This window comes from Chelonoidis abingdonii, chromosome 10 (genome assembly GCF_003597395.2).
Source record: "Chelonoidis abingdonii isolate Lonesome George chromosome 10, CheloAbing_2.0, whole genome shotgun sequence".
NCBI classification, from domain to species: Eukaryota; Metazoa; Chordata; order Testudines; family Testudinidae; genus Chelonoidis; species Chelonoidis abingdonii.
This window is the reverse complement of record NC_133778.1, coordinates 21,923,634-21,933,497: the sequence shown is the minus strand read 5'-3', so window position 1 is coordinate 21,933,497 and position 9,864 is coordinate 21,923,634.

Here is a 9,864-nt window from a genome sequence, read left to right as displayed (position 1 = left end):
GAAGCTTCCGGTAAGAACCCCGTACATTGGGAACACAAGCAGATGATGATCATTTCCAAAAAGCAAGGTATTCTTGGCAATTGACAACATTTCTCTGTCTTATAGACAGAAGTACATGGATTCTGCCATCCCACCACGTACAGTGTATCAGACAGACCCACGTAACAATCTAAGGAACAGCTCATCTTTTATACAGGCTACCCCAAAATAGGAACTTCCAACACACACATTCCTCAGGGGAAGGGGGCAGAGCAGAAGCAGGAAGAGGTTGCATGGTTCTGTGGCCTGCAATGTGCAGGAGGTCAGACTAGATGATCATGACAGTCCCTTCTGGCCTTAAAGTCTATGACTCCCTCAAACCTGCAGATCCCCCAAGATCTGCTAAGGCTCTGCACTAATTCAGCTCCCTCTGCAGCACAATTCTTCTTCTTCCCCTAGCCCCCCCTCTTCAGAGGAACCAATCCTGAGAGCCTTGAAGCATGCATAGAGGTGACAATTCACTCAGAGGAAGGATGGAAGAGGAGCTATGCTAGCAACCATCCCTCACTGATACCCACAGGCCTACATCCTCCTCCTTTTCATTCCCTCATCGCTAGGAGAGGTCAGTGTTTTGGGAAAACATTTGCAATCACTTTGGGATTTGTTTGCTTGGTTTTTAAGATGAAACAAAGTACAAATTAAAAAAAATTAATACTTCCCAGCACTCAAATCCCTGGGGAGAAGTTCCTGTACGTGACCAACAGATCTAGTTTTTTCCTTGTTTCCAGCCCTGGCACACTCAGCCTGGATCCAGCTCTCTTCTCTTTACAGGAAGCAATTTAGAGGGATAAACTGGATCTTAGAATGAAGTTGTCTTTCTGTAATCAAATCACCTCTTAACCTTCTCTTTGTTAAAGACAAATAGCTCTCCTTGTGTCTACCACTGTAAGACATGTTTTAATCATTCTCTTGGTTCTTCTCTGAACCATCTCCAGTTTACCAATATCCGTCTTAAATTGTGGGCACCAGAACTGGATTACTGTTCCAGCAGCGGTTGCAACAGTGACAAATAGAGCTAAAATAACCTCTCTGCTCCTATTTGAGAGTCCCCTGTTTATGTATCCAAAGATCTCACTAGCCCTTTTGGCCACAGCATTGCACTGAGAGCTCATTTTCAGCTGATTATCCACCAAGACCTTCAAATCTTTTTTGGAGTCGCTGTTTCCCAGGACAGAGTTCCCAATCCCGTAAGTGTAGCCAGCACTCTTTGTTGCTAGATGTACACATTTACATTTAGCCATATTAAAATACACAGTGTGTGCTTGTGCCCAGTGTACCAAACAGTCCAGATCACTCTCTAGGAGTGATCTGTCTTCTTCCTTATTTACCACTGCCCCAATTTTTGTGTCATCTGTACATTTTATCACTGATGATTATATGTTTTTTTCCAGCTCATTGATAAAAATGTTAACTAGTATATGGCCAAGAACTGACCCCTGCAGGACCCCACTAGAAACATACCTGTTTGATGATGATTCCCCATTTACAATTACAGTCTGAGACCCATGAGCCTTGTTTTAATTCGTTTAATGTGTGCATTTTAATTTTATATTGTGCCAGTTTTTTAATCAAAATGTCATGTGATACCAAATCAAATGATTTACAGAAGTCTAAGTATATTTCATCAACACTATTACATTTACCAGCCAAAGTTAGTTAGTTAAACAGGATTTATTTTTCATGTTGATTGTCATTAACCTGGTGAAAGAAAAGGTTAAGGACTATTTAGAGAATCTAGACATGCACAAGTCCACGGGCTGGCTCTAATGCATTCAAAGGTGCTGAGGGAGTTGGCTGATGTGTTGCAGAGCCATTGGCCATTATCTTTGAAAACTTGTGGTGACGGGGGAGGTCCTGGATGATTGGAAAAAGGCAAATATAGTGCCCATCTTTAAAAAAGGGAAGAAGGAGAATCCAGGGAACTACCAGTCAGACTCACCTCAGTCCCTGGAAAAAATCATGAAGCAGGTCCTCAAGGAATCCATTTTGAAGCACTTGTAGAAGAGGAAGGTGATCAGGAACAGTCAACATGGATTCACCAAGGGCAAGTCATGCCTGACCAACCTGATTGCCTTCTATGATGAGATAACTGGCCTCCGGATATCAGGAAAGTGATGAGATATACCTTGATTTTAGCAAAGCTTTTGATACAGTCTCCCACAGTGTTCTTGCCAGCAAGTTAAAAAAGTATGGATTGGATGAATGGATGATAAGGTGGATAGAAAGCTGGCTAGATTTTCAGGCTCAATGGGTAGCAATCAATGGCTCAATGTCTAGTTGGCACTGGTATCAAGCAGAGTGCCCCAGGGGTCTGTCATGGGGCCAGTTTTATACCTCATCTTATTAATGATATGGATGATGGCATGGATTGCACCCTCAGCAAGTTTGCGGATGACAGTAAGATGGAAGGAGAGGTAGATATGCTGAAGGGTAGGGATAGGGTCCAGAGTGACCTAGTCAAATTGGAGGATTGGGCTAAAAGAAACCTGATGAGGTTCAACAAGGACAAATGCAGAGTCCTGCACTTAGGATGGAAGAATCCCATGCACTGCCATAGAGGCTGGGAACCACTGGCTAAGCAGCAGTTTCTGCAGAAAAGGACCTGGGGATTACAGTGAACAAGAGAAGCTGGATATGGGTCAACAGTGTGCCCTTTTTGCCAAATGCTAACAGCATGGGCCTCTGTCCTCAGTAGGAAGGATTGCCAGCAGATAGTTAAGTGTTAATGTCTCTTTTACCTGTAAGGGTTACAAAACAGTGAACCTGGAACACCTGACCAGAGGACCAATCAGGAGACAAGATACTTTAAAATCCAGGTGGGGAAGTCTTTGTTTTGTGTTTTTTCTTTGTCTTTTGTTCTCTCTGGATCTGAGAGTGACCAGACTTATACAGGCCTACAGAAAATTCTGTTCAAGTAGTAAGTAACAAGTAGAAAAGGCGGTTTAGTCTTTTTGATTGTTTTCTTTTTTGCAAATGTGTATTTGCTGGAAGTTTTTAATTTGTATGTATGCTGGGGGGAGGATTCTCTCTAGTGTCTATAAGCTGAAAGACCCTGTAAAGACCCTTTACCATCTTGATTACAGAGACAACTTTTACTTTTTTCTTTCTTTTATTAAAAGCTTTTCTTTTTTAAGATCTGATGATTTTTTCCTTGTTAAGGCTCAAGGGAATTGAGTCTGTACTCACCAGGGAAATGGTGGGAGAAAAGGAGGGAAGGGAGGAGGGGAAGGTGGAATTTCCTCTGTGTTTTAGATTTACAGGAGCTTGAATCTGTATTGGGGCTCTCCTGGGAGGGGAAAAGAGGAGGGGGAAGGTGACATTCCTCTGTTTTAAGATTCAAGGAGTTTGAATCACAGTGATCTCCTAGTGTACCACAGGAGGGGAGGATCTGGGAGGAAGAAAGGAGGGAGGGAATGGTTTATTTCCCTTTGTTGTGAGACTCAAGGGGTTTGGGTCTTGGGACGCTCCCAGGGAAGTTTTGGGGGGACCAGAGTGTACCAGGCACTCCAAGTCCTGGTTGGTTGGTGGCAGCACTACAAGATCTAAGCTGGTAATTAAGCTTAGAGGAATTCATGCTGGTACCCCATCTTTTGGACTCTAAGGTTGCAACCATGACCCTCCAGTTGCCCAAGGCCAGGCATATTGGGGTCTGCATTAAGTAGGAGCCCTTGCCAGCAGATCAAAAGTGATTATTCCCGAGCATTCAGCACTGGTGAGGCGACATCTGGGAGTATTGCATTTCAGTTTTGGGCCCACCACTACAGAAAGGCCCCCTGTGTGAACAATTGGAGAGAGTCCCAGCAGAGGGCAACGAAAATGATTAGGGGGCTGGAGTGAGGAGAGGCCAAGGGAACTGGACTTATTTAATCTGCAGAAGAGAAGAGTGAGGAGGGATTTGATAGCAGCTTTCAGCTACATGAGGAGGGGGCGGTTCCAAAGAGGATGGAGCTAGGCTGTTCTTAGTGGTGGTAGATGAAAGAACAAGGAGCAATGGTCTCAAGTTGCAGTGGGGAAGGTCTAGGTTGAATATTAGGAAAAACTATTTCACTAGGAGGGTGGCAAAGCACTGGAATGGGTTACCTAGGGAGGTGGTGGAATCTCCATCCTTGGGAGGTTTTTAAGGCCCTGCTTGACAAAGCCCTGGCTGGGGTGATTTAGTTGGGATTGGTCCTGTATTGAGCAAGGGGTTGGACTAGATGATCCCCTGAGGTCCCTTCTAACCCTGATATTCTATGATTCTGTGATTAATTAAATTACCCTCCTTTAATTCTTTGTTAATCAAGTCCTGTATCAGCTGCTCCATTATCTTGCCCAGGATTGACATGAGGCTGATTGGCCTATAATTACCCAGGTCATCATGTTTATTCTTTTTAAATATTGCCCCAACATTTGCTTTCTTACAGTCTTCTGGAACTTTGCCAGTTTCCCAAGACTTATTCCAAATCAGCATTAATGGTCTAGCAAGCTCCTCAATCATCTCTTTTAAAACTCTTTGATGCAAGTTATCTGGATCTGCTGATTAAAAAAAGTCTAACTTTAATACCTTTTTTTTTTAAACATCCTCCTGACATATTAGGATCATGGGTAGAGCACAGAATTGGTGCCCAGATTCAGCAAGTTACTTAAGCACGTTCCTAACTGTAAGTGGAAGAGTAATCCCATTGACTGCAGTGGGACTATTCACATACTAGAAAAAGGCATGGTCTTAAGAACCTTGCTGAACCAAGGCCCAGGTGTCAGGAGACCTGAGTTATTGACCCAGCTCTGCCACAGATTTCAATGTGATCTTGGGCAAGTCATTTATCCTTTCTGTGCCTCAGTTTCTCACGCACCATCAGAATACTGGTCTACCAGGAGATCTTCAGGTGAAAAGCATAATCAAAATGAAATTTTATATAAAATTTTCTAATTATATTTATGTTCAAATTCAGTATGTGGTAAAAAAAAAAATCGGCATTCAATCCCAGTGGCCAGGACTCCACAGAAATAATAAAATCAATTGTGTTATGTAATACATGCTGTAAAAAGCTATAAACAATTTGGGAACTCTTGGCCTACACTAAACCCAATTAAAATTTGGATGGACTTGAGAGCCTGAATAATGAATTAACAAGTGCCAGAAACAGAGGGTGGGCTAGCCCACTGGGGGCCCTAAGCAGGAATATTCCCCCTACTGAACCACCACATAATAAAAAAGTGAATGCCCCTCCAACCCTCAAGCAATGGTTTAGTCTGCCTCTGCCTAGTGCCAGTTCTGACCCAAAGCAAAGAGAAAAAAAAGAGACAACATGAATGTGAAATGTGAATTGATTTTAACATCATCATATGTCAGTCACATGGAGCACAAACTAGAGATGGGCTTGAGCAACAAAGTTCAGACTCAGATCTAAACTTCCTCAAAGTCTGGGAACATTTAGATTCCGGATTGCGTTTTGGCCCATTACGCAAATAGGGGAAACCATGATATTTGGATCCAACTCAGAACATGAATTTCCTCTCGGTTTGAGGTAGTCAGAACGGGGATTTTAGGCCTAGTTTTCCTTCGCAGGAACACATACAAATGCAGTGGCCAATCCACTAGGAACTTACTGTGGAATTGGGACCTTAGTTTAGTCATGCAACTAGTCTCCAGCAATATTCCAGAAGAAAAAATAAGAGATAATTTACTTTGATTACCAAGGTGGTGAAAACCTTTTTATGAAGTGTAATGTGTCTTAAAGAAAATTTTAACTGACTCTCACCAGTGAGCACATCAAGCTGCCTGATTCAGGACTTTATAGAGTTTATTACCACAGTGGACAGTTGGGCAGGTCACAAGTTTTAAATGCAGACAGTTACACAGGCTTCCCAATGAAGTGCATATAATGTTCACATATGTAGCAGGGAAGAATAATTCCCTCCCCTGTAGGAATCCTTGGTTGGAATCCTACGGCTTCTGTTACGCCAGAGGTCAGACTGGATAGTTGTGTCCTTTCTGGCCTTGAAATCTGTGACTCTTAAGCTGCTGGTGATGAGCAAAGGATGGGTTCCTAAATAGAGAAGGGGAACCAGAGTACACCTCTATCCCAATATAATGCGACCTGATACAACAGGAATTCGGATATAACACTGTGCAGCAGCGCTCGGGTGGGGGGAGGGGCAAGGCTGCGCGCTCCAGCGGATCAAAGCAAGTTTGATATAACAGTTTCACCTATAATGTGGTAAGATTTTTAGGCTCCCGAGGACAGCGTTACATCGGGGTAGAGGTGTATTTATACTACACACAGACACACACACAAAGGGCCAGATTCTGCAGTGGCATACAGCAGCCTAGTTCCTTTGACTTCAGTGGAACTACACTGATTAACATCAACTACGAATCTGTCCCAAAGTTCCTCTGCCACTTTCCCAGCCAGAGTTTACAGCTAAGTTTCCAGTAAAGTCCTAAAGCCGTTGAAAGACACAGGAGTACAGAAGAAAACAAGAGACACCTTCAATTTAAGCCAACAGTGTTAGTATCACAGTGAGTTAGAATGCAATATTAATTTGTGTTAGCATTCCTTTACATTGTATTTTAATTTATGTAGCAGGTACCCAAAGCCTATAGAGATCTTTATATAGCTAAGTAAATTAAATTAATAAATATCAATTGTTAGACAGCACTTGCTTTCTCCCTGCTGGGATACACATTCTTGTTGAAAACATATGCAACAATCTCAGAGCCATATCCAGTTTAGACCATGTATTTTCCTCACCATGAAAGATTCAGCTGTTTTTGTTAAGATGTCTGATTTCAGTTTAGAGATAGTTAGCCCTCGGCTATCCATCAGCTTCTCTAGATCCAGTGAACCATACCTTCCCAGATACTGAGCAGTTGGAAAGCCTTTACAGAGACCCCAGAGACAAAACAAAACAGTTTGGTTTCCTAAAGAAGAGTAGAAGATCCCCAGTATTCTGAAAAGAGGCAAGTGAACCCAGCACTGCAGCAACCAAAATATTTTATTGTCTGAAAATGCTGCTGGGGAAGGACTCTTGCTGTGTTCCTGGAACAAGCAGCCTGCAAGAGAGGAAACGGTAAGCAAAAACACATCCAAAGAGGGGAACCACATTTTTAAGTGTTGTAGGCTTGCATGGCTGTTATAAGCTACAGCGTAATGCTTTACAGTAAGCAGAATAGACATTGATGTGCCAAGTTAGTAACAACACAGTTCATGACTGCTTCTGCAATTCCAGGAAAGCTAATGATCTCCCAACTATCCTCTCTTAGTCACTGACCTATTTAAAAGCACACACACACTAACACAAGTACAACTACTTGAAAACTAGAGTCCTTATTGATCAGTTTCATAGCACCTCTTCCCCATAGTGCTGACTGCATGCCAGCCCTGACACTTGAAGGAGTATTGGCAGCTTGCTCCTTCTTGGCAGTGACTGTGTGGCAGCTGGATGGCTTGTACTCAGTGTATTTTGCAGCTGGTAGCAGTAGCAGTTGGCAAAAAACTCTTGGCCAGATGGACATTAAATTTTCTTTAGTGTTTATAATATGTCAAGAGTGACTAATCCTATATTAAAGTGACTAAGAAGAACATTTATTTAAGAGCTTACAGATACGTGTTTCTGACAGTTCTAAGGCCAGTTAAACTCAAGTACTAGTGTGCGTGTTCATGCACTCTCTCTAGATTCAATCCATATGCAAATGACTGCTTTTTAATCAATCAGTTGTTATTTTGCAATATCTCCATTATTGGACCTGTTTACATGCATAAGAAAATACATGTCTGGTGTCACCAGGGCTGGCTCCAGGTACCAGCTAAGGAAGCAGGTGCTTGGGGTGTCCAATACCAATGGATGGCACTCTGGCCGCCACTGGGGCAGCACGTCCGGGTCTTCGGCGGCAGGCCCCTCAGTCCCTGTTGGAGCGAAGGACCTGCCACTGAACTGCTGCCGAAGAGTGGAGCGGTGCGATTGCGCTGCCACGGCTTTTTTCGGGGGAGGCGCCACTTGGGGCGGCAGAAAACTTGGAGCCAGCCCTGGGTGTCACCCGACTACAGCCACTTACACACAATAATTTTGTCCCATAGCTGGTGTAAATCAGCATAGGTTACTGAAGTCAATGAAGCTATGCTGATTTACACCAGCTGAGCATCTGACCCACAGACTTTATATATGTCCCAGAACCATTTTACCTCTCAGTCCCTGCAGTTGCAGTGGGATACACTGGGACTTTTGAATGATACATTCTTACAGGGGAGGAACTTTATACCATTCTGCTCTGAGAAGTACTCTACAAAGGACATCTTTGAACTTCACAGATCTGGCGGTCTTTTGTACTCCCTGAGTGTATATACTTGACACGCACAAAACAGTTTTAGTGCTCTTTATTTATTCCTGTTAACACTTGTAGGGCTTAACAGAGGGGGTTGCAACTTCTTTACCTGAATTGTTTAATAAGCTCCAATCACTTATACCTGTGCAAGTCCATTCAAGGCAGAGGGTTGCACTGTGCCAAAAGGCATAAATTTAAGTGATACAGTCAAAACAACCTGGTTTGCAGAACCTTTATGACTTACAATGATGTGCAAGAATTAAAAGTGCCCAATCTGACTTTCCAACTCCATCCTGAGTTTGCCAGGCTGGCAGTGCATGGGGAGGGAGGAATAAATGAGCTTTTCCCTTATAAAACAAGCACACATGAGATAAAAATCATGGCAAGAAAAGAAATGTGGAACCTCATGGAGATCACAGTCCCTTTTCAGAGCGTCTGTTTTCAACGAAGTCTTCCTTTCCGCTGGAAATTTTCCATGCGTGCAGTCTTGACACAGAATTTCTTTTAAGTTTGAGCTTGATCAGATAAGCCAAGGGAATCTTCACTTTTTGAAGACTATAGCTTCTCTTAATAATAATAATAGGAGATACACCAGTCTCCTGGAATAGACCTTGAAAGGTCATTGAGTCCAGCCCCCTGCCTTCACTAGCAGGACCAAGTACTGATTTTTGCCCTAGATCCCTAAGTAGTCCCCTCAAGGATTGAACTCATAACCCTGGGTTTAGCAGGCCAATGCTAAAACCACTGAGCTATCTCTCCCCTGACTCAGTGTTTGGTAGTGTATATCCCATACCAGAGATGGGCTTCTAGGCCCAATACATGCAACAAAAATAATATTTTCTTGAAGAAATTAATCTGTCAACAGTCATAACTAATATATGGATGGGATTTAAAATTTATATTGACTTCATTGGGAGCAGAATTAAGGTAAAACTCTGGTAGTTGGCTTTCCATAGACTGGCAAATCTAGTTTTAAGTAATTAGCGTGCCCATCACATATAAGTACAGTAGGATACACTTAATTCAGGCACCTCAGAGAGTGGACTTTAGTCACAATTAAATGGATCTCTTGATTAACAGACTCAGACCATAAGGGTAGAAGGGACCATCATGATCATCTCGTCTGGCCTCCTGCACATTGCAGGCCACAGAACCTCACCCACTGTGATGCTCTGTACCTCAGGGGAACACCTTGCACCCCCATGTTCATCCATATACAGTAACTCCTCACTTAATGTTGTAGTTATGTTCCTGAAAAATGCAAGTTATACATAAAAAATGGAAACTAGGTCAGATTACAAAGGATGAATATAGGCAAATAACACAGGAATGCAGGGGAAAGATTAGAAAGGCAAAGGCACAAAATAAGCTCAAACTAGCTATGGGAATAAAGGGAAACAAGAAAGACTTTTTATCAATACATTAGAAGCAAGAGGAAGACAAAGGACAGGGTAGGCCCACTGCTCAGTGAGGAGGGAGAAACAGTAACAGGAAACTTGGAAATGGCAGAGATGCTTAAT